This window comes from Manis javanica, chromosome 9 (genome assembly GCF_040802235.1).
Source record: "Manis javanica isolate MJ-LG chromosome 9, MJ_LKY, whole genome shotgun sequence".
Taxonomy (NCBI): Eukaryota; Metazoa; Chordata; class Mammalia; order Pholidota; family Manidae; genus Manis; species Manis javanica.
Window position 1 is genome coordinate 112,513,503 of NC_133164.1, and position 24,754 is coordinate 112,538,256.

Genomic DNA, 24,754 nt, shown 5'->3' on the forward strand with positions numbered 1-24,754 from the left:
CTTCAGAGAAGAAGAGAGAAATAAAAAACTGGGTCCATTGTGTGCCTTAGTATAAAGGGCTTCTCTAGCCTTTTTAGAGAAGGTACACGGTTTTAAAACATTTCCTGTTAAGTAGAGCAAGGAAACATCCTAAAAAGAGTTTGCAACTCTTAAGGAACCAAGAGGAGAAGCCGCATGACAGCTTCCTTTAAAAGTGTTTTACATGTTCTCTAACATAGCAGACAGGAACAAATGAGCCCAAAAGCTTTGAACCCACAAGAAATAAAACAAGAACAAAAGGAAGCCAAGTAGAATCCTGAAGAAATCAGATTTCATACCTAAGAGAAATTAAACTCACTCACTGCAGAGGGTTTCTATGGCTGCCGTAACAAATGACTGCCTGGTGGCTTAAAACAACACACACTTGCTATCTTACAGGTCTGTAGTTCAGAGGTCCAAAATGGTCCCACTGGCCTTAAATCAAGGTGTCGGCGCAGCTGCGTTCATTGCTTTTCAGAGGCTCTATGAGAGAATCTGTCTCCTTCCCTTTTCCAGCTTCTAGGGCTGCCTGCATTCATGGCCCATGGTCCCGTCTACCTTCAAGGTCAGCAGCGGCAGGTCACGACTTCCTCTCACTGAATCACTGTGACTCCTCTGCCTCCCTTCTCCACATTTAAAGGACCTGTATTAGTTTGCAAGGGCTGCTGGAACAAAGTACCACATACTTATGGTTCAAACAACAGAAATAATCCTGCCTCACAGGACTGGAGGCTAGGAGTCCAAGATCCAGGTGTCATCAGAGCCAATGCCTTCTGACTTGTCCAGGCCTCTCGTCTCAGCTCACAGATGTGCCTTCACACTGTCTTCCCTCTGGACCTGTCTGCGTCCTAATTTCCTCTTCTTATAAGGACACTAGCCATATTCCATTAGGGCCCGCTTTAATACCTTATTTTAACTTGATTATCTCTTCAAAGGCCCTGTTTTCAAACAAGGTCGCGTTTTGGGGTTAGGACTTCAACATGTGAATTTGGAGGGGGGGGACACAATTCAACCCCTAGCAGGACCCTTGTGATGACACTGGGCCTTCTTGGCTAATCCAGGATAATCTCTGTAAGATGAGCTCAGTTAACAAACCTAACTCCATGTGCTTCCTTAATTCCCCCTTTGCCATATAACATAACATATTCCTAAATCCTGGGGCCAGGACATGGATGTCTTGTGGGGGTGGGGCATTATTCTACCAGTCACACTCACTTTACATTTTTTATTTAATGTCAAATGTTTGTTAGGAAATCTGATATTTTGCTGTATGGTGATGCCTCATATATTTTAGATAATTGATAAACGGTGACTGTTAAAAAGAACTGCTGTTTCACTGAGAGGTGAAGCAACTGGTAGAGCCAACATACATTTCAGGGTTAAATAGATAATTTCAGAAATTATATAAAGATAGATATAACATATACAATATTTTTTAAACAATTAGAAATGTCAATATGTGTGGATATAACCAAAAGCCCTAGAAGACTACTTTGTTTTATGTTGATACTATTACATCTAAAAACCAGATGTTTAAAAAAAGTTTCTGTGTGATGTATCATCTCTTTCAATAATAAATTAGTAGCCAGTAGCATTTAAATTATAAGTACACTATTTAATAAACATTACTTCTAAAAACTTGTAGGGAAGAGGGCAAACATTTTCTCAATTGTCAAAAATGAGGCAAAATTTATAACCAAGATGTGAGTTCACACGGGGAGTTCCAGGATCACCACCCTGGAAAAAAGCAAAATAGGAACCAGCTCTTTTTCAGAAATAACTGAAGTTCCAAATTAGTAGTTCTGTAAATCATGTTTTCCCATCCTATTAGTCCCATAGCAAAGCTTGCCTCCCATTTAGTAAGTTAAAAACCTTAATTTCTAACAAATAATAATTTTACTAAAAAATAAGCCATAAAATACAAATCATGCATGGGACCTGGAAGTGTTCTGTAGAAACTGTGATTTGGGGTTTAGATTCAAACAAAAGAGCAAGAGGGAAAAAAGGAAGGAATGTCACTTACTTCACAGGCCTGCTATGCATGAGATAGATGCACGTATCTCAAATGGCAATGCTACAGGGAGGTAGGAAGGATTTTAACATGAAGAAACAGGTTCAGAGAAATTGTAGGCTTTATCTAATTTTTAAGTGCAGAACTGGAATTTGAACTCAGGTTTGTCTGACTGCAAAGCTCATGTTTTACTCCATGTTGCTTATTTACAAAATAGAAAATATTTTACATGGATTTTTAATCTCTTTAGTTATAGATTATACATGACTTCTGATAGGAGTATATAACTGTGCATAAAATATAATAAAATCAAGTATTCTCTCTTTAAAATAACCAGCTTTACATTAGTGGTTGCATGCTGAACCTTGTAGCTTTAGGTAATATATTAATTGTGAATTTTTATAACAGGATTTCTGCCCTCATCAGGAGAGTAAAACTCCATGGGTTCTTGTTCTGTTGTCTTGTCCGTGTGATTTTCTCAGTTCTTTGTGCTAAGGAATAAAACAACATGAAGTCTTTTATCTTGAACACAGAATGTCTTTGTCTATAAGGATGTTCTAAGGTTGACAGGATACTTGCTGTCTAGCATGTCCTTTTTGAAAAGGGATTTCAGGTGTGACTGACTTTGTAAATCAGATAGTTTAAAAGTGGGCACATCTATGCATTAGTCCATATAAGTCTAGTATCTACTGAACATGGGACAGTTTCATAACTGATGATATATTATCACCATATTACTTTTCCAGCATTAACTTTTTCTTCACAATATTGGCTGCTCCAATAGTGGATTAACTTCAAAAGTATCTACTTGGAGAAGTATGATCACCCAATGACAGATTGATTTTTTAACTAGAAAACCAGAATCAGGGCATTCTTTCAAAATAACAGTGGAATCTTTTCCAATTAGGAAAAAATTATACAAGGCAGGTAATTCTGGCAATTACTGATGGATAATAAAATCTACTGAGCAACTAAAGTGCCTTTTTAATATAACATTTTTATTGATAAGGTTATGATTTCTGATCAGATCTTCCAGATTAAGAGTGAATTTTAAGAGCAAGAAATATCCATTAAAAAAAGAGATCTTATTTCCTTGCATCTGTGTTTTCTAGGTTTCAATAAAAAAAAGGGAATTAGTAACCTGCAGTTAACCTGCTGTATTTGTGCACTTCTCATTAATCAAAGCGCTTTCCATTGTAACCAATGAGACGGAGCAGCCGCGCAGTATTTCTTCATTAGTGCTGGTTGGCTTGTTTTTGGGTTTTGTTTCCTACCAAAAAAAAAATTAACTGGTGATAATGAAATGCTGTCTGTCTTGTTATAGGTGTTGTATAGTGAATCACTACAACCATCTCTGGGATCGCCATCCGTATTACTGCAACATGTCATATGCTGAATGAAGGAAGCTAGACTGAGGGAAATGAGGTCACATGTACTTTGTAATCCATTTATATGCATGGATTTAAAATATGCATTTCCTTGGATATAAGGAAAGGGACTTCTTTTTAACAGAACTAAAGCAAAAAATGAGGTATTTTCTTTCCAAAAATACCCATGCCCTATGAGTCCTTACACAATCATGATTGACAGCTGCCCAGAGGGCTTAGTCTCAGGAAAGGCTAATAAATAGCCAAAAGAAAATAGCTCATTAGGAGCGAGAAAGCAGTGACTTTTTATGTCCTACAGCTATATTTGTGACAAATATGATTATTGGCCTTCCATTTTCCAAATGGTCTCCCTTCTTTCATTACAGTACAGAATACACCCAAATACAAGTCAACATGTCTTAATAGATGATTCCTGTAAATAGCCTGGTTCCTCAGCAATGCACTGACACCGAGAACAATATTTCAATCGGCCATTCCCTCCTCATACTTGAAGGTCATGTTCTTAAAATTCCCTGTGGGAGTCAAATTGCAAGTTGAGAAACTCTCACTGTAGAAAAAATGTGGCTGGAGGTCACAGTCAGGAAAGAATCTATAAAAGCCCTGATAACTTTTCCCTCACTAGATATTTGTGTGTGTGTATTAATAGTGCACACTAAAGAAAGGTCATTAACAAAGATTCATTTTAAAATTTCAAAGTTTCACTCATTTTAACATTTGAAATAATGGGTATTATACTCTTAATTTTCACTTGTCTTTCCTAGAGCTCTGGAAATTTCCCAAGGTCTGTTTTCCCCATAATTTCTGTGTCCTAGATTTGGTTTTGCTTTCATGCACAGAATACCCATGCTAAAACGTTTTCTTTGTCTGCTGATCCATTCAAATGTTCCCCTCATTTCTGATTTGATAAAAGGAAAATAGTTCATAATAAAATAGCATGCATTTCAGTATGTAAATGCTCAGGAAAGACTTCACTAGAAGACACAAAATGTCCCCACAACTCTCCCAAATGCTCCCTCAAGGCCAGCACCTGCCCCAACAAGACTTCAGCTTTAGGTGGAGGTCAGAGAACTATGGCTCACTGCTTGTCTTCATACAGCCTGCAAGCTTAAGAATGCTTGTTGGATTTTTTGAAAAGTTGGGAAAACAACAACAACAAAGGAATAATATTCTGTGACATTAAAAATTATATAAAATTCTAATTCCAGTGTCCATAAATACACAAAACTGTGTTCCAAAAAAAATCATCTGTAAGACATTCATTCATTTATGGCCTGTCTCTGGCTGCTTTTGCGGGACAATTGCAGAACTGAGTAGCTGTGACCGGCTGGCCCATGAAGCCTAAAGTACTTATACCCAACCCTATACAGAAAAGGTTGCCGACCCCTGATGTGTGGACCACAACATCCGCCAATACGTCAAGTCAGATATTGTCAGCTCTGTCCTTGACAATCCCAGGACCAACGCGGTGCCATCAGTCCCTCTTCACTCATACGATGTACCTTGAAGGCAGGACTCCCCTTTGTCTTTTTTTCTTTCATCTCGCCCCGACTCAGTTTGTCTAACTTCTGCTCTGGGGTTTCAGTGTTTTTGTTTTTGTCTTCTTGTTTTGTGTCGTTTTAATCCTCTCCAACAAGTATGACTTCTATTGTGCATAAAACCCATACATTTCTGACCCAGCAGAAGACTGTATCTATTGTATACCTAATTACTATCGCATGGGATCCCTTCAGCTAGCTGCCAGAAATTAGTCCCCACCACGTTCTCCCACCATTTCTCAGACCACTGCCCTCAGAGCTCCCCAGTAAACTGTGTGGGGACTCCTGTGCCACGACAAGGAGTGCCACTCAGCTGACCACGTGCCCCCATGGCGACTGCTGCCTTCAGGGATTTGAGCTCTTCTCCTGGCTGCTCTTCCCAAAGCGTGGCACAGACCCTGGTTCCCTCTCGTACATATGAGACCAAGCCTGTAATAAATGCCTAGGGAGGGTGGAAGCAAGTATAAAACAAAACATAACCAACAACTGCTACTAGAATGGCGACTTTTAAAGCCCACGGCCCCATACCTGCTGGGACCACACCAAACATTTCCAGGAAGTCACCACCCACCTCCTTGCCTTGGTATCTTGGACCAACTGAACCCTCATCCGATATGGAAGGAGGAGCTCTTCCTAATTCAAGGTCAACTTCATGTCTTACTCTATGTCTGGGGTGATTAACCTTCTCCCCAGACAGCCATTCTTCTCAAGGAAAAGTATACCTCAAAGACTAGATACGGATCTGGCCCCAGACAACAAAAGTCCGAGTCTGTCAGTACAATTTTCCACACATTCTCCACCACAATCTCTTCTCTAAGGTAAACTGACAAGAAAATAAAGTGTGCTCCTCTTTCGCAGTCCCCTCTCAACTAACAATCCTATCTAAGTCTAATCATAATATTAAAGCATAGAACATCTGTATTCAAATTCAGAGTGTGTATATATTGGGGAGCAAGGTTTTTATCATCTGTACAGAAGCATAAGTAATACAGTCAATCTCCATCATTTGACATAACTCTTAATGCCTCAGTGTGAAGCATCGTTATTGAATTTCCTCACTGTAAACACATCCTGAGAGTAAAGGGTAGGTATTGTCTTTATATCTGCATAACAAACAATACAAAACCATAAAACCTTAGGTCTAGTACTATGAACAGAAACTGTAACTAGAGTTATTACTACTTACAAAAAAGGTCTATAGGAGCACATTATTGTGTATTCAAATTTCAAAACGTTGAACTCATTGGAGAGAAAGACTTAGATTCTGCATGTGTTTGTTTTTCAAAATTTAAGAAAAGATCAATGAACAATTTATACAAAATTACCTACCCACCCATTTTTAAACCCAGGAAAGTTTTTAGATTCTTGTGGAGTTGAACACACTGGCTTCTTTCAAGGTGTAGCTATGTCCTCAGTTTCAGATTTAGGTCGCTAGAGACCAGTCTACACAAAGCAAGCCCAAGTGCAAGAGATGGGTCTTAAACATTTTGCAGAGGGTGCTACTTCCCTGGTCTGTCCACTCTGGGTACATCGTTTATTTATCAGTTTTGTTCATGCATTTTAAGTATCTTTAGCAATACTTAGGTTATTTTAATGTGGACCTTTATAAAAGACAGCAAAACAATCAGATTAGTTGAGAATGAACCCAATGAACCCATAGTTCCAGATATTATATGATTTATTAAATACTTATAAATATATATAAATCAAGTAATATATAAATTGGCCATAAACCAATAAATATGTTCTCTAACTGTAACCTCTCGCCTTTCAATGAAGAAGCCGTCTGGCCCTCCATCACACCCAGTGGAAGTAGGAAGGAACTACTTATGGAATTTTAAAAAGTATGTACTGAAACTGTGATCCAACGGATCATACAGGGAAGCATAAAATACACATGAACATATTTTATTTTTGGACCTGAATACCAAATATCATCCATTGATAGAATGTATCTTTCAATATAATGATGTTTTGGAATGCAGTTTCAGCGTGCAAATATTTAAAGAGATGTTTCATGACAGCACACCAGTTTGTGTCCACCATCCCTAAAATAGAGTAGAACCCCCAAGATTCTCTGTGGGCCAATCATGAGGTGTGAAATCAGCTCACTTTCAAGTCTATTCCAGCAGGTCCTGTTCACAGGTCACAGGAATGCACAGATCTATACAAAGCAGTTTCTTCCTTAGCCCGATTTTCCTATCAAATACCTGAAAGACATAAGCATCATGGCTCGACTCTCTAAAGGCAGCATTTTTATAAACCAACCAATTCCTTTCTAAAGAGAAAAAATTGGGGCTACATAGCTATGTTAAATTTTTATGTACACATTTTTGTGGGTTTGCTTTGTTCTGGGTATACAATATCCTTATCCATTATTTGCCCATCAGAAAGTCACACTTTCCCTCAAACTACTAGTACTGTTTTTGGTACCATCTAAGAGATTTCTAGCCTTAAATATTAAACACAAAAGGGTAGCTTCTTAGGTGTTGATACTCCTGAAAACTGTAACTTTCCTTCAAAAAAAAGTTGCCTCTTACTGGATTTGTGATTAGCTATTCTAATTCATTATTATTAAAATACATACTGTGTGTGTGTGTGTGTGAGAGAGAGAGAGAGAGAAAGAAAGAAAATGAATGAGAATAAGAAGAGAAAATAAACATGCTTAAAACCTTAAGCCTTGAACTTTACTGGTTAGAAAAGTTATTCTCCAGACAATTTCTCTATGAGTAAAGTTTAGCATATATACAGGTTTCAAATGTCTCTTTGGAAGTTCAGCTTTAACTTTTTCACAGGGTTCTTTGTATAACATATGAACTATTTTAGGGTATAACAGTCCCCAGGAGACCAGCAATCAGAGAGATAATAGTTAGGAATAGGCACGTATGCGGTCATGGAGTTGGTTATTTATGGAGAAGACGTATCAGAAGGGACAGTGGGTAAACCTAGAATTGTACTATGGTTTTATTAAGGAGAGTAAGCTGTATTAGCTAGGTGGGTAAAAATACATAAGTTTGTTTCTCTTTTATAACAATTAGAAAGTAAGGTCACACTGTTCCATGAGGTCATTCAGAAACATGTGTTCCTTCCAACATGGAACCCTCAAAATGTATATAGTCAAAGCTGAGTTCATCCCCAGATCCCTTCACCAGTCTATAGTTCTCACAGGGACAGTGGGAAAAGGGGGTCTGGAACAAGCGATTTCCTTCTAGGTGATTACTTGTGAAAGCTGCGTTTGGCATACCCATTTACATTCACTGGAAAGAACTGAATCCTATGGCCACATCTAGCTGCAAGGGAGTCTGAGGACCGAAGTCCCTAACAGGGCAAACATTTACCCAGATAGACTCCCTTACAATGGAACAAGGGAAGACACACTGAGATAACCAGCGGATGCTTATTTGGGCACATTACTATGGGTTCGCCAGAATTGCCATTTATCTGAGGAAGAAATCATGTATTAGAGCTATGTTGCCCTTCACCCCAGATATTTGCACATATTAGCATTAGATTAGATTGGATTCGATTGAGTCCAAGTTCCAACAAATAAATGAGTTATTTAGTTTATATTTTTTAAATGTGAGGTCTTCCTTTAAGGAAGGGTCTGCCCAAGCAGGAGAAATTTGTACCTTTTCCCAACTTGTACATGTCCATGGGGAAATCTATGCATCTCATTCCTTTGATGCCCCTGCCTTCCTTTCAGATCCCAAGGCTCTGTTTACAACAGAAACGACTGAAATGCTAAACAGTAGATTGCTTGCTCTTGGTTCATTCTAACAGAATCAGATTAAATACTTCTATAAGTATTCCAAATTCCATCTTAACAGAATTATGAAACAAAATTAATTTCCAAAATTATGTTGACTTTTGTTAGCTGGTGTGTTATTCAGGGTTCTCCAGACAAATAGAGCCAATAGGATATAAGTATATATTATAAGAAATTGGCTAACATGATTATGGAGACTGAAAAGCCCCAGGATCTGCAGCTGGCAAGCAGGAGACTGAGAAGAACCAACGGTGTAAGTTCAAGGCTGAAGGCAGGGGAGACCAATATCCTCAGCTCAGAGAGAGGTCAAGATGGCAAACCCCCCCCCCTTACTCAGCCTTTTTGTTCTATTGAAGCCTTCAAAGGATTGGATGCCAGCCCCCATGGGGAGAGCAATCTGCTTTACTCAGGTCTGCTGATTGCAATGTTAATCTCATCCAGAAACACCCAGGATGATGTTTAACCAAATATCTGGACACCTTGTAGCCCAGTCAACACATAGAATTAACCACCATGGCTGATGACTGCCCTTATTCTCTTTAGTAAAAGCTCTGAATTGGATCAAGTATGACAAAAACATCAGGTGGATAATGGGAAAACAATACTGCTTTTTCTTTTTTTTTTAATTTCTAAAGGTTTGGCATTTGGCACTTCAGCTTAGGTGTGACTTGGGATATATTTTAAGGAAACAACCACACTCCAAGCAGAATTAATATGAGACACTCAGGGCTACTTACCAGGAATAGAATATATACTGCAAATAGTCTGAGAGAGAACATGTAGCAATTTAAGAAGACCTTGTGATAAATTTGGACAGTGGCCTTTTTTTCTTCCTCTCAGTAGTTTTCCAATAGCATTAAAGACTTTCTGAGATACATGGATAAACATGGCATAAAATAAAAATTTAAGAATAACATCTACAATTAGGTTTTTCCCTTAAAAACCTAATCTGCATGCTTTTAGGCTGTCTGTATCTCTTGAAATGATGTATAAAAATAATGACTTAGACAGTGTAACACAGACAATCAGTTCAGATAATTAAGGCCCAGAGTGGATTTCTTTTATTTCAACTGGCTATTTTAATTGATCAGATAAGCCTAATAATCAAGCAATTTCCACTTAATTTGTGCTAGGCACATATAATTTCAGCAGCCATGAAGCATCATTATGTTCCCTTAAAATCTTTGTCAAGACTCTTTGGGAAACTGTAATGTCAAAATTTTAATGGCTTTATCAAGAATGCCAAACCTTGAAACACTGATAGAAAAATCCCTTCATAGTATTGGTTTCCCTGGTCTTAAGACACAAAATACACAAACTTGGCAACTTTTCTCTATTCTTCAGGCTCACAGTGTAAAGCTTAATCAGACTAAGAAAAACCTATGAAATGTTCCTTAGAACCAAAGAGACCAAGTCTATTACTGATAGTTTTCAGTACCGCAAGACAATTCTCAGTAGGAATCACAAGAGATATCAAAGTTTTCAAGTGCATTAGGTGGTAAAGAAAATATCAGAGGAGAATGTGGCCTACAAAACAGTGGACTTGAGATTTTTATTTGTCTCCCTCACCTACTGTCTTTGTACATGAAATGGATACTGTTGTGGGGGGGCAGGGGGAGTTCTCACGTGATCTATTGACAAACTCCAAGGGTTTTACTTAAAGGAGACAACTGTTAGCACTGAGCAAGCCTCCAGGAGGGAGAAAGCAGGTAGCTATGCCTTTGATGATTCCATCTGAGTTTTGATGTCACAAACCTTCAGCAATCAGACTCAACGCCTGATACCTGCTCTCCATCTGCTGCTGGATCAAGGCAATGAGCAAAGTGCTTCTCAGCAGTCTTGGCTCACAGCTGATACAGACAGAGCATCCTTGTCAGGACGGGTAATGCGGGCAGACAAGTGGGCGTTTATTTTAGATCATTCGTGCTGACAAGGCTGTCGATTTGGAGTAGCTACAACTGTGGGTTAAGGGAAGTACTGAAAGTGGCTGCAGGCAGAGAAAACCCCCTAAAGGGGGCTTCTGGGGAGAAGGGTCAATATCCTGATGAAAAGTCTTCTTGGATTTATCCGCAGTCAGCTTTGAGCTTGCAAAATCTGAAGTGAAATCAAAGTGTATTTCCAGGACTTGATGCAATAAAGAAGTAACCATGGCAATTTGCTGCACTGTACTGAGACTGAGGATGGAAAAAGGGAGGAGTGTGGCCTCGAGCTGAATATTATTATAAATTTCACAGCAAAAGTAAGTAAGAGAAGCACTGGAAAAGTGAAGTGTATTTAGAAGAGATGACAAGATACTGGTTGCTTTTTCTTGGTTCACACAAGTGGAAAAACTAAAGTTAATTCATTTTTCCCTGTTTGAATTTCTGCAGTTTTGTTGTAAGTATTACCAAAACTTGAGCTCAGGAAGAATCAGCACAGAAATATGTCTTGGTCAGTTGGTGGCATGTATTGCTCAAGTAAGATAAATGGGGTCTGATTTTGAAAAGCAATTATTCTGCAGAAAGGACACAGCCATCCCTCCCCTTAGTGTGATGAACAATGTGTTTACTATAAAATGCTAATTAGCCCTTAAAGTTATTAATGTAATTATTGTTCATCTAAGGACATAAATCTGACAGCCCCTGAGGACAGAGGCATTGCTCATTTTGAAGAAGCAGGCTTAACACACTTTTTGCTTACAATTTGCTTATTTTTAACTCATCACTCTTAAAAGAAAGACAGAAATAAAATATCACCAAGTTGCCAGTCATTCAAAGAAGCCAAAGATTCTTGGAGCTGAAATGAAAGGTTATGAGACACACTGACATTTGTGTTCATAAGTAAGGCATTATTTTTTAGGCCTAACAAGAGCAGATCTTGGATTTAAAAGTATGTGCTCTGAATGCCTCATTTAATCTCTGATAGGGCATCTGACTTTGAGTACTGTCTGGAAGAATCATTTGGGCAGGGAAGAACATGAAAAAGTGTTGCTCTGTTCACAAAAAGTAAAAGATTTCGGAGGGTGTCTATTTATGTATATTTCCTATAGAACTTCAAAGTTATGTGTCTCTAGGGCAGTATTGCTATTTTGTCCTCATTGCCTTCTTCCAAGAACAAGGTATCACTCTAGTTGCCTGGAGTAAATAAAATTTCCGCTACAAAGATAAAAGGCATATTGGAAGTTCACCAGTCATATTTGATGTGATTTAACTGAAAATGAGGTTAGGACTTCTCATGAGGACAGAAAGGAGGTGGAGGCCTCTTTGCTCAAATTCCCAACCCTTTTACTACAAAATTCTTCATATGCATGTAATAGAAAATCCAGCCTAATGCAGCGTAAACAAAAATAGTGAATGGCTTTTCTTTTATAACTAAACACCCTGACACATAACTAGCTTTGGGTACAGTTTAATCCAGAAGTCCCCTTTGTAATCACATCTCCTGCTAGGTTGTGCTGTTCTCCCAACTATGACTTGCTCTGTGTGTTGTCTTTGTTCTAGAATCTTTCTTAACTATAAAGGTCATTAGAAAACAGGCACACTCCCTTCAGAGCAGCAATACTGGCTTCAGCAGTTTTAGAAATCAGAGCTGCATGTTACATGGACCACAGAAAGAGAGTGTTCACGGATCTCTTGGAAGAACGGGAGGTATAGCCTCCAAGGAGGATGCCCTGCAAAGGTCTACTTCTAATCAATCACATATGCAGTGCAACATACTCTACACGTTGCCTGTCCAGAGTGGTTACACCTTCCTCCTTGATTTTGTTCCAATACGCAGCAGCAGTGGGCTCAGGGAAGTGGGCCTCTTCCTCAGGCTTAAGTGATGACCCGTAATTAAACTAAGTCGATCATAATAAAACTACTTCTTTTTCCAGTGACCGGTATAGGGCATGGGCAACTGTGGTCAATAGAACCTTCAGAGAAGTCTACAGGAGGCCTCTAAAAAAAATGTTCTTCTTTAATGATAAAGAGAAATGTTGGTACATATCTCTACTCCCTCTACCCTTTTTTGGATATTGTTAATATAAGGAAGCAATATTTGGAACTACGGCAGCCACCTTGTGACCATGAGAACCTTAGAGAGGCTGACCCAGAGACTAACTTTGTTGGGCCACGGAAAAAAACTCTAGAGCTGCCTTTTTCCAGAAATCTCTTCAGGTGTGGCAGTGGTAAATTACCTCCTGCTTCTCGTGACCCTTTAGTCAGATATCCTGTTACTTGAAGCTCACAGCATACTAATCGATAAAACCTATCCTGAGGAGCCAGGACATGGATGTGGTCCGAACTTAAGTTCTCAAGGCCTGCCTACTGAGTGGGGGGTAGCTTAGTCCCATTTAAAGAGATCTGCTGAGAATGGAAAAGAACCGTCTTCTGAAGGCAAATCTGAGTGACTTCGAGAAAGGGAGATCGGATGCTGGAGAGGGCAGTCCAAACATGTCTGGTCCCCATGACAATCCGCCTGCATCTAAAACACCATTCATGTAGCTCATTAGGAACCTGTAGAATCTTTCTTAACTGTCAAGGTCATTAGAAAACAGACCCTTATTTTCAGATGTCTGCCGAGCACTTCTTCCCGGATGTCCCACAGGTTCACTGCACTCAGATGTTTAAAATAAAACTCCTGCTTCCCCTCAAAAGCCATTACCCCTTTTATATTCCACATTTCTTTTACCAGCTCAAATAAACTAGAAACTTTGAAGCCACTCTTGACCCTTTCTTCATCACCACCTCCCAATAAGGCTGAAACTTGCATTCATTCCACACCCAAACTGTCTCTTGCTCATCATTTCCACCTCTCCTGCCTCGGTCTGTGTCTTATGCCCCATTGCAACAAGGCCTAGTTGGACATCTGAACTTCAGACACATCCGACTCTAATTCATCTTATTATTAGAATTACAGATTTTAAATAATGTTTAAAAGAACTCTTCAAAAAGTTCTTATACTGTTGCTAATATACAGCCTCAAACCACTTTGTTCCCTAAGTCTACACTTCAAAATGTACCTCTAAAGACACCACAGTAACTAAGCTAACAGTAAGCAAGATTATTTACATAGAAACGTGTTTGCTAAAGGAAAGAGACTGATATCTAGAACAAAAGAATACAATGAGAAAAGTGAGGGCTTTAGGGTCGGAGGTCCTGGGCCTGAATTTTAAGCTTATAAGCTGAGTGAAAATTCGTCAAGTCTATTAACCTCTCAGAGACCTTCTTCCTCCCTCTGTTAACATGGGGAGTATCGTCACTCTGGGAGTGATCAAGGCCTTTAAATGAGGCACCAGAGATTAAGTATCTAATGGAGTATGATGACACATTCGCAACAAATAGCTGCATGTGATTGCTCTTGTTACCCAGCATTTACAAGATACGGGATTTTCATCCTCATCCAGAACCATGATTATTGCAGAGATTTTTTTTTTTTAATCCACAGATTTATGTCCTAATGCTTTTCCACTTTTCTCATTATAGAGAACCGTAGGTTCATACTCAGTGACATGACGATACACAATTCTAGGAAGCTTTTTAATTTTGATAGCCCTAAGTCTGAATCTGATGAATAGCAGCAAATTGAAAGGCAGGAAGAATGAAAACGGGGGAGAAATGGTAGATGACAGTAAGGAAATTTAGGAGACACTTGAACATACAGATGTAAGAACTCAAAATGCACAACTGCAGGGCAAACAGCCTTCACCAGCCTGCAGGGATGCACCATGGGAGGTACAGAGAAGCATCAAGTGATGGTTAAAAGCACAGATTCCAAACTCCATGGCATGGGTTTGAACCCCAGCTTTTCTGCTAGCCAGCTTACAGTCTTGGACAAGTTCCTCAACCTCTCTGTGCCTCAGTTTCCTCTCTATAGAATGAAAACAGTCATTGTACCTATGTTATAGCATTGTACATGAGTAAATATAGGTTATATTAGGACACTTAGAACAGTGCCTGACCCTTAGTGAGTGACCACAGAAGCACTTGCTTTTATTATAATACAGTATCATCAATAGTGCTGACTTGAAAGACTGAGTCATCAAATTATGCTCTGTATCCACTATTTTTAAAGAGAAGTGGCAAAACCTTGAGAATTAGTTCAATCAAAACTGTTACATTCTTAAAAAGGTCCAGTGTTTATGGTAGAAAATTTTAGATGTCTGCAATATTTACATATCTGGAATTCCACTGACAGTTAAGAGAAAAATAAGAGACTACATTTAGATCCAGAATTTTTAGGTGGATGTTATTTTTGGTATATTAAAAGAAGCCTTTTTTTCCCACTGTGCCTTTGGAATTGAAACGAGAGGCAAGGAGAAAGACAGGCCCTTTGGAAAGGAGTTCCTGATGAGAAGGCTCAGCCTAGGTAGCAGTTCCAGGGGTGGGAAGACTTGGACACAGTTCAAATATCTTTACGTGATATCAAGGTCCCAGCCTCACGGTTTGTGAGACGACCAGATCTTGAACAAGGCTTCCCTCCCTTGCACACAAATCTGCCACAGAGGCATTTCTTCTCTTTACTGAAAAGAAACCACAAAACAAATCTACATATTCCCGTTCCTTTAATCAAGAGGAGCAGGGGGCAGTGGTTCATTCTTTATAAAGAATGGGGGAAAAGAGCTTCCTATATTTTTGTCAGCATATTGTCTCAAGCTAGTAGGCATCTTCGCTTTAGAGATTTTTTTTGAATAATAAATCACTCAGAAGATGCACTCTATTTTCAGTGCAAAAGCAGATTAAAATCATTCATCATCATTGTTTATAACTTTTTCATTGTGTCTCATCAAGAGAAAGAAAATAAGAGTCTTATTGATTAATGGTCCTAATTCAGTCCAATTTTGACCATAAATTAATATAGTCTTCAATAGTTTCAATCTTTGGAGTAAATCTTCTGAAGGAGAAAACAAATGCTAGCCCTATGCCAAGAAAACTTTGAGTCAGAGTTAGTGTGCCCTTTCCCAGTAGGCCATCTTTTCCCATTTAGTGACTCCCAATAACTCTTAGAAAATCTAAACAAAAGGATGCCCAGGCCTTTGCCCCAAGACAGCCTGACTTTTTCCTTCAAATGCAGTTATAAGCACTAAACATCTGATAGGTATATTCCATGAGATACTGATTTTTTTTTTGTCATGAATCTTCAGGATTCTATTAGCATTTAGGGCTTAACCCCAAATTATAACCAATTGTTTAAGTTGTTAACTTCCAAAGCTGAAGGATTATTAAAAGCCCCACATTAACATTTACACTTAAAAAAAATAACTAGAAGGAAATCAAATTTGAGAACATATAAAAATAACATCCACTGCAGCCAAGTACTTTATTGCATCAATAGAAGAATCTATTAGTAGACAAAACATAAATCCAGTATGTTTGCTCAATAGATACTAAAAAAGGAATTTCATAAACTCTCCATTTTTTCCTAAGAATAGGAAAAATAACCAGTAATATTGATCAAACACCACCTATGTGCCAGGCCCTATGCTATGGTTTGGATACATTATCACCTTTAACATCTCATCAATGTTATCCAGAAGATGGCATCATAGAACTCCATTTAAGAATTAAGGCTTAGAGACGCTGAACAATTTGTCTATTTCTGAACCTGGACTTCAATTCATCATAACATACTACTTGAACTCTTAGTAAAAAAAAAAAAAAAAAAAAAAGAGAATATAAGGCAACAGTCTTTATCTGATAAACTACATTTACCTTAAACAATAGCCAGTATCATATTATTGGCAAATAAGAACTCAATACCTAAATACCTAAGAACATTAAGACCCCACAATAAAAGATATTAACAATTTATATAGAAAACACAAAATAGGTAAATATGCAGAAAGATTATCAACTTAGTTATCAAAAGAGTATAATTTCTAAAAGTGAAATACCTTATCTATTATTCAAAATAGAAAACACTTCAAATACAGTAAATATATTTTCTTAAGGATGTACTGGAACAATTACTTGTAGAAGGGCAAATGACTCTAACTTCTCTGGACAGAAATTTATCAACAAATAAAAGACTCTTAGATATTTCATACCCTTTGTTCAAATAATTCCTATACTACATATTTACCCTAAGGCAGTAATTAGAAATTTGGGCAATTTATATGAAAAGACAACCTTTGAAATGTTATAACTAACATTGAAAAAACTGGAGCCAGCCTAACTATTGAACAATGGAGGGATGATTAAGCTAATTGTAATTTTAGTTCATCCTTATCACAGAATATTAAGCCAACTTCTAAAATGTTTGAAATATTCACTTAACTTAAAAATGATCCTTCTACATGAAAATATAAATGGCTAAAGCAAAAAGAAAAAAATGATACTATATTTGTAATGTGATCCTAATTATGTATTTATATATTAATAGAAAAAAATTGGAAGTAGATACATCAAAATGCTGACCACAGTTATTAATGCATGATAGGTGCACAGTTGATTTTGTTACATCTTCATACATTTCTGCATTTTCCAAAGTCTCTGCAGGGAACTTGTGTGGGTGTCATACTCAAAAAGTATTATAAAAAGCAAGCAAACAGGGAGAACAGTGTAGCACAGAGCAGGCACATAGTGGGTCTGTGGCATCTTACTACACTGATGGACAGTGACTGCACTGGGGTGTGGGTAGGGACTTGATAATATGAGTAAATGTAGTAACCACATTGTTTTTTCATGTGAAACATTCATAAGAGTGTATATCAATAATACCTTAATAAAAAATTTTTAAAAATTAAAAAAGCAAGCAAGTTTCAACTCATAGTATCATAGTATCCTATAGGTGGAAAATTTGACACAATCTCGATTTTTGTCAGCAGGGCGCTCGTACTAGGGATCTATTTTCACCCATACTTAAATTCAACTTTCACAAATCAAATAGCTCCCTCGCACTGTTGATGTTCATTGCAATAAGCAAATGCCGGTGACCATCAGGGTGGTCCCCCCGGCAAGCACGCCTCTCCTGCTGTTCTGGAGCCTGGCTTTCCCGACCATAGCAGGCTGTCCTTCCTGCCAGCGCGAGGAGAGAATGGGGGAGCGGGAAGCCTGAGGTGAACAGCAGCCAGCACCTGTGCTCGAAGTGTACGCAACCCGTTCGTAAGTGTAACGATAAAACTGTCCCTGAGTGGCGGTTCTTGTCCCCCACCACCCTCAGACCATGAACTGGGAGAACCTCCAGGCACATGTCTCCTCCCTTTGGGATACATGTCCATTTGCCAATTCAATGAAGCAGCAGCTCTCGCTTGGCAAAAAGGCTGGAATTCATTAAACTCTGCTAAATTTCTTGGTGAGATTCCCAGAATCCAGTGCTTTCACACAACACTTTCTAGACAAGCTTGTCCACACTTTGAACACATCCCCTCTCTGTTTTAAATATCGATAGAATAATATATAGACATAAATATAGGTCTGCCATGTGACTACACTGGACATGCAGAGTCAGACAAGACAGAAAGATTTATAGTCTTCTAGCACCTTCTAGAATCAACAGTACCTACCAACTAAAAACACTTATTTGTCCATGATGGGAGAAGTGCTACAGTGAATTATTTCAAATTCTACACATTGATTATATTAGAGCAATGGGTCAATGAAATGATTCTTTTTCATTTTGACCTTTTATAATTTTTCCAAATATTCTCTCAATGAGTATATATTACTTTTATAATGGGGGAAATAAACCCTTTAAAATGCTTAATGTTCTCTACCCTTGCAGAAATTAAATTTTGGAAAGGAGGACAGAGAGTTTTATAACCAGCTATGGGACAGTATAAAGAATGTTACCCTCACAGAGCAGAGCTTTAGGGAGGCCCCAGGGGAGGGAGAAGATTAATTCTGTCCAAGAAGGAAGAGTTGCCACAAGGTTGAGCGAGCTCACAGAGGAAGCAGCTTCCAAAACAGGCCTTGAAGAATGTATAATATCCTTACCTGACTGAGAGGAGCATTTCTAGGGAGAGGTCAGCACGAGAAAACTCATACATGAAAGTCCAGAACACGCTAAGGCAGCCAACCTGGGGTGACAGCTCTTATTTGATGTGGCCACCCTGAATGTCACCCTATTCTAACCCAATGTTTAATCTTGCTTCACTTTCAATTCTTCAATATGCATTTGGGTTAAAATTGATTTATTTTCATATGTTTCACATTAAATAAGACTATGTGCTTCACCTGTCTCAAGGTGGAGGTTATTTTAAAAATGAAAACTGATTTCAAAATTAAACAGATTTAAGTATTCAGTCAATTCATTTGATTTACATTTTAGAGATTTCTGTTGACAAATCATAATGGCTGCTCCAAGTTCATTATTTCTTAGCAATTTGATTAAAGATTCTGTAACTTAGGTAGTTAAGGTGTGGAACAACATTAAGGAAAACATATTTAAATGGCTCTATGACATATACAAGGATGTAAATTATCATATAAATACACAGTCATAGTTTGGGGCAGAAATCCTTTCAGACAATTTAACCAGAGACTCCATTCAATCCACATAAAGTCAGTTGAGGGAAATCATCTGACAGTAACAAAATGAATGCCCAAACAAGAAACAGGAGACTGGCCCCCGTCCCTCCCTTTACTAACCAGGAGACTACAGCAAATGATAAACTCTGAACCTCAGTTCCCCATCTGTGAAGGAAATAACAATACTATATATTCCTTACTTCACGGGATTATTAAAATGACATCAGAATGTACATGTCATCAGTTATGCAATTGTTAAAGACCTTGGAGATAATATCGCTAGGTTTCTAGATTTTGCTCCATGAAGCCCCATCCTTGGACCCCTAACAAGATGTGAAAAGGTAGAAACTGGAAGGCTGTTCCTGTCCAATGGAAAGGGCACCCTTTCTCTTATCCCCATGTTCAGCTGAGGAGTCCCAGATTATCTGCTTTACATATTAGCCTCCAGAAAAGCTTCCATGTGAAGAAACTTCCCAAAGGTTTAAAACGATCAAAAAATCAAAAACTACTGACTTATTCCAATTGTCTCATATTACAATGAAAACAGTAAAACCCAGAGAAACTAAATAATTTCCCCAGCTTTAAGCAACTGTAAAGTGGCTGGACAAGTAATAAAATCCAAGCCTTCTGCTCCCGAGCCCAGTGCCTTTGTCACTATGCCACATGGAAGAGCTGAATAAATATTAGGTACTGATATGAAAGAATTGTGGATCAGCACATGTGTATTTAGGAGATATGACATCACCTATACAGCATGAAAATTCTGTTTGGCAATTTAAAGCTACAGTTCATTCACTAATTTGCACATTTACTCAATAAGTATTAAGTGTCAGATATGTGCCAGACATTATTCTAAGCACTACTCAATGCCGTATACAATTCAGTTTCAAACAAAGAAGTTTTGACATCCCAGCTTAACACTGGAATAACACATTTCATTTTTTGGCTAGAATTAATGAAAATGCTAAGCAGAGTATTATAAATGTAATTACTGCCCATCCAAAAGCACCTCTAGTTTCAGTAGCTACATAAATACATCTACCTGTATCTGGACTCACCCTCACTGAATTTCCGCTCACTAATGTTTTCCTTCTATCAGAAGCTAACACTCCACCTGTGAAGTACATGCCACCTCCTCTCGCCTTCAAGGAATGGAAACCTGCAGGCGCTTCCTCTCCCTTCTTCATATTTATTTTCTCCCTATCTGGAGATCATTCTGAAGCATATAAATAGGCTCTACTGTCTCCCAAATTAAAAGCAAAACAAAAATTTCTGCCCCCATGACCAACTGCCACTCAGTTTCCTTTCTTCATTTCTAAGCAAGTATTTTGGAAAAGAGTGGTCGACAGCCACTGAGGCCTCCTCACGCACACCTAGGCAGAAGGCAAGCTCTTGTCTCTCTGCTCTAGAACGTGAGAAAGTGGAGCCTGTCTGTTCGAGCCCCCGGAACTGCACCTGCCACATGCCTAACAGTAAATATTTGTGGTATGAATAAGTCATGTAGAACCATGTAACGATTTAGTGAATAACGTAACACACAGCTTGTCAATTTCTAACATATAGCTGAAGAACAGGTCACAGTATATGCCAAATTTTACTTGATCCCAAGTTAAATTACTTCAACCACTATTTGAAACAATTTATAATGACCCAAAAAGTTAATCTACGAATGTAATTTAAGCCCTACCAAAATTGCAACAGGATGTTTTTTTGTAACTTGGCAAAATAATATCTATTATCCATTTTGAAGAATAAATATTTTAAAATAGTTAGAAACACTTGACAAAGAAGAACAGTATAGACAAAACTGCACTACCAGATAGAAAAACTGTGTTGCAGAATAAATTAAAACAGTGTGAACCTGAACCTGGCACAGGAGGAGAGATCAGAAACAGAATGCAGAGTTCAGAATTGAGTTGAAATATATTTGAGGATTTTGTGAATAAAAAAGATAGCACTGCAAATCAGGGACAGAAATAGTAGTTATTTAATGAAAGGTCTTGGGACAAATGTCTAGGCACTTGCTAAATAACCAAGTAACCCTTCTTTACAACAAATTCCAAATACATTCATAATGGAAAATAAAATATTGGAAAATAATTTTACAGCCTTGGGGTGAGGAATGCCTTCTGAGTATATCAGCAAAGCTAGAATCATAAAGAAAAATGCTGGTTGATGACAGTCTTAACTAGTTAAAAGTAAAAAATACATACAGTAAGAACAAAATGAAATAAACTAGGAAACCCTGTCAACAAGCAAACGTTTTTGCATCATACATGTGATAAAGGATTCAAAAGAGTGACCTTCAATCAACACAATTCAGAAGACCATCCCGATAGATAAATGGGCAAAGGAACTAGGTAATTCAAAGAACAGATAGAAATGGCCAGCAAACATGCAAAAAGATAGCCAGTCTCATTAATAATCAAAATAATGCAAGTTAAAACACTAAATTCCTTTTAACTATTATCTTAGCCAACTATAATGTAAAATATTGACAATACACTGGGCTGACAAGGAATGGAAAATAATTCTTATGCACTTATTTCAAGAGAAAAAACTAACACAAAGTTTCTGGGAGTTAGTTTGGCATCAAATGTAAAATATCCATTAAGGGAATAACCAGACAATTATAACACAAAGGGCATTCTTTGCACAGTCATGTAGAATTGAAAAAAAAGTCCATCAATAGGACATTATTGAATATGTCATTATTGATCCATACAAGCAACTACTATGGAGACCTAATTATGTGAACCTACATTTTTGAAATCTTTAGAAAGATATCCGCAGTATGTCAAGTGGGGAAAGTAGATCACCAAACTCTTCTACCTCCTAAATATTTCCTGAATCAATCCCCGTGTTGCTTATCTGCTGTTACTCTGGTGCAAGGTGACATCCTCTCTTTCCTGCCTGCACCCCTGCCTTCCTCTCCGGCCCTGCTCCGGTGGCATCTCCACGCGCAGCCCTGGGGCAGGTTTACAGTCCTCTCTCTGACCACCTTACTCCTCACTGAGAGAGCCCCTGCCTGCCCCTTCTGGCTCCTGCTCCCTCTCCCAGCTCTCTCTTGCCTCTCTCCTGCTTGCTTGAGGTACCCCAGCCAGAGTGGCCTTCTTTCATGTAGTTCTGCTGTTCCCCCCGACCCACTCCAATCTTGGCCCCTTGCATTTGCTGCTCTCTGTCTGGAACCTTCTTGCCTCTCTTCACCTCCCATCTCCACACTATGCCTGCGATGCCTCTCCGGCCTTTCAGTGCTCAGCACCAGTGCCATTTCCCCAGAAGAGGCCTCCCTGATTGCCCCCAGCTCATCACTCCCTTTACACACTCTCGTCAGTCTCTTCCTTTTTCCTTGATTACCTGATCACTGTTTGCAATTACACACACGTGGATTATGTCATTACTATCCATCTCCCTCCACAGGCTGAGGACAAGGACCATGTCCATTTTCTTCATCATTTTTATGTCATGGATACATATTAAAAATAATTTGAAGATTTGCATGTGTCAGGCACTGAAATATATTCTGAAGGAAGGAAGGAAAGGAGGGCAAAAGGAAAGGAAACAATAAGGATTTGGTATTCTGTTACTTAAAAATCAAAAAGAAGATCAAGAGCTAAAATAACTTGATTATTATAATAAGGAATGTGTATATCCATCACAGATTTTGAACCATAAAAGTAGTAAACAGACACCTCACCAAAAAAAGATATACAGATGGCAAATAAGCATATGAAAAGATGTTCCATGTCATATATCATCAGGGAAACACAAATTAAAAATGACGACGAGATACCAGATACCACCACCTGCCCATCAGAACGGCCAAAATCCAGAACTCTGACACCACCAGATGCTGATAAGGCTGTGGAGCAGCAGGAACCCTCACTCGCTGCTGGTGAGAATGCAGAACGCTGCAGCCACTTTGGAGGACAGTTTGGTAGTTTCTTACAAAACTACAAATACTCCTGTCATATGTTCTAGCAACTGACCTCCTTGGTATCTACCAAACAGCACTGAAAAGTTAGGTCCACACAAAAAACTGCACACAGATGTTTATAACAGCTTTTATTCATAATTGTCAAAACTTGGAAGGAACCAGTGTTCTTTAGCAGGTGACCAGAAAATAAACTGGTACATCCTGACAATAGAATGTGATTTAATGCTAAAAAGAAATGAGCTAACAAGCCATGAAAAGCCATGATGGACACTTAAATGCATAGTACTAAGTGGAAGAAACCACCTTGAAAAGGCTACATAGAGTACCGTTCCAACTATATGACGTTCTGGAAAAGGCAAAACTAAGGAAACAATAAAAAGATCAGTGGTTGCTGAGAATTAGGAGAAAGAGGTGGGTGAACAGGCAGAGCACAAAGGATTTCTGCCACAGTGAAACTGCTCTGTGTGGTACTGTAACTGGGGATACACGTCAGTACACATCTGTCCGTACACTGCACAACACCAAGGGTGGACTGTAACGGAAACTGTGGACTTTGGAGGATGTTGTGTATCAGTGTAAAGCTCATCAGCTGTAACAAATAGACCACTCTGGTTGGGGATGCTGATGAGAGGGGAAGCTGTGTATGGGGCGGGGGGGGGTGGGGACAGGGTGATATGGGAATCTCTGCACTTTCTGCTCAGTTTTGCTGTGAACCTAAAACTGCTGTAAGAAATAGCCCCTTTAAAAAAGTAGTGTCTTCTCCTACTACTTGTCCCTCACAAATCAGAGGATCAGTGATGCATTTTCTGGTTACTGTTCCTCACTGCCACAAACAAGATGAGATTCATCTCCAGTGCCAGGAGTGCTGTCTGAGTCAAATTTACAGAACCTCAGGAATTCTTTGCCAAGAATCAGACCCATCTCTAACCCAGAGCCCCAATTTCCTAAATGTTGTTGATAACTAAACCAGTTCTAATTTCCATTTGCATACAGTAAATCAGAAATTCTACAATGAACTGATGATTCCAGGATTTTACTTCTCCCTCCCTCTTGCCATAGTTCCACTTTCTTGAAGAAATTTCACTATAAACCCAAAAGGGGAAGACCGATTTCCTCTTTATCGTCTCTCTTTTCCTAGTCTTTCTACACCATACACCACAATGCCAACCACATCCACCCCAACCACCTATGAAACTCAAGGCAGACATTTTGCTTCCCACGATTTCCAAGTTTTGTTCCACGGATCCCAGCTCCAAATTTGAAAAATTTGGAATTGCAATGGCAATAATCAATGTTTATCTGTCAATGCAGTGAAGAATCCAGGCCTAAATGCAATGTCCAACCCAGCCCAGATCAGTTAGGTTATTCTGATCTCCTTTAGAAAAAGAAAAGGTATTAAGGGAAAAGAAGACTACAGTAGTTCAAGGTGACTAATGGCTGAACTTTTAAAGGATTCAAGAAACTTACTGTGCATTTTGGCATCAAATATGTATTATATAAATTGTGAATTACTGTAGGCAGATTGGCACCTGTAGATAGTAGGTGGCTAGAAATTTCTAGTCAATATTTATTCAACATCTCAGTCACCTTGTTCTGGATATAAATGTCTATGACTTCTGTTAAACATCATTTTCCAATGTGTCCACAAGCTCATGTAATCTTTTTCCTGGCC

General features: G+C 38.6%; 1 protein-coding gene and 1 long non-coding RNA gene across 2 annotated transcripts in view; one reads left to right on the plus strand and one right to left on the minus strand.

Moving 5' to 3' along the window:
* The window catches only part of LOC140843457 (uncharacterized), a 355,326-nt gene that overhangs the window by 330,401 nt on the left and 171 nt on the right, over positions 1 to 24,754 (minus strand). The window lies entirely within an intron of this gene.
* CDH20 (cadherin 20) overlaps positions 1 to 24,754 on the plus strand; it is a 189,524-nt gene that overhangs the window by 30,686 nt on the left and 134,084 nt on the right. The gene's annotated exons all lie outside the window — the stretch shown is intronic.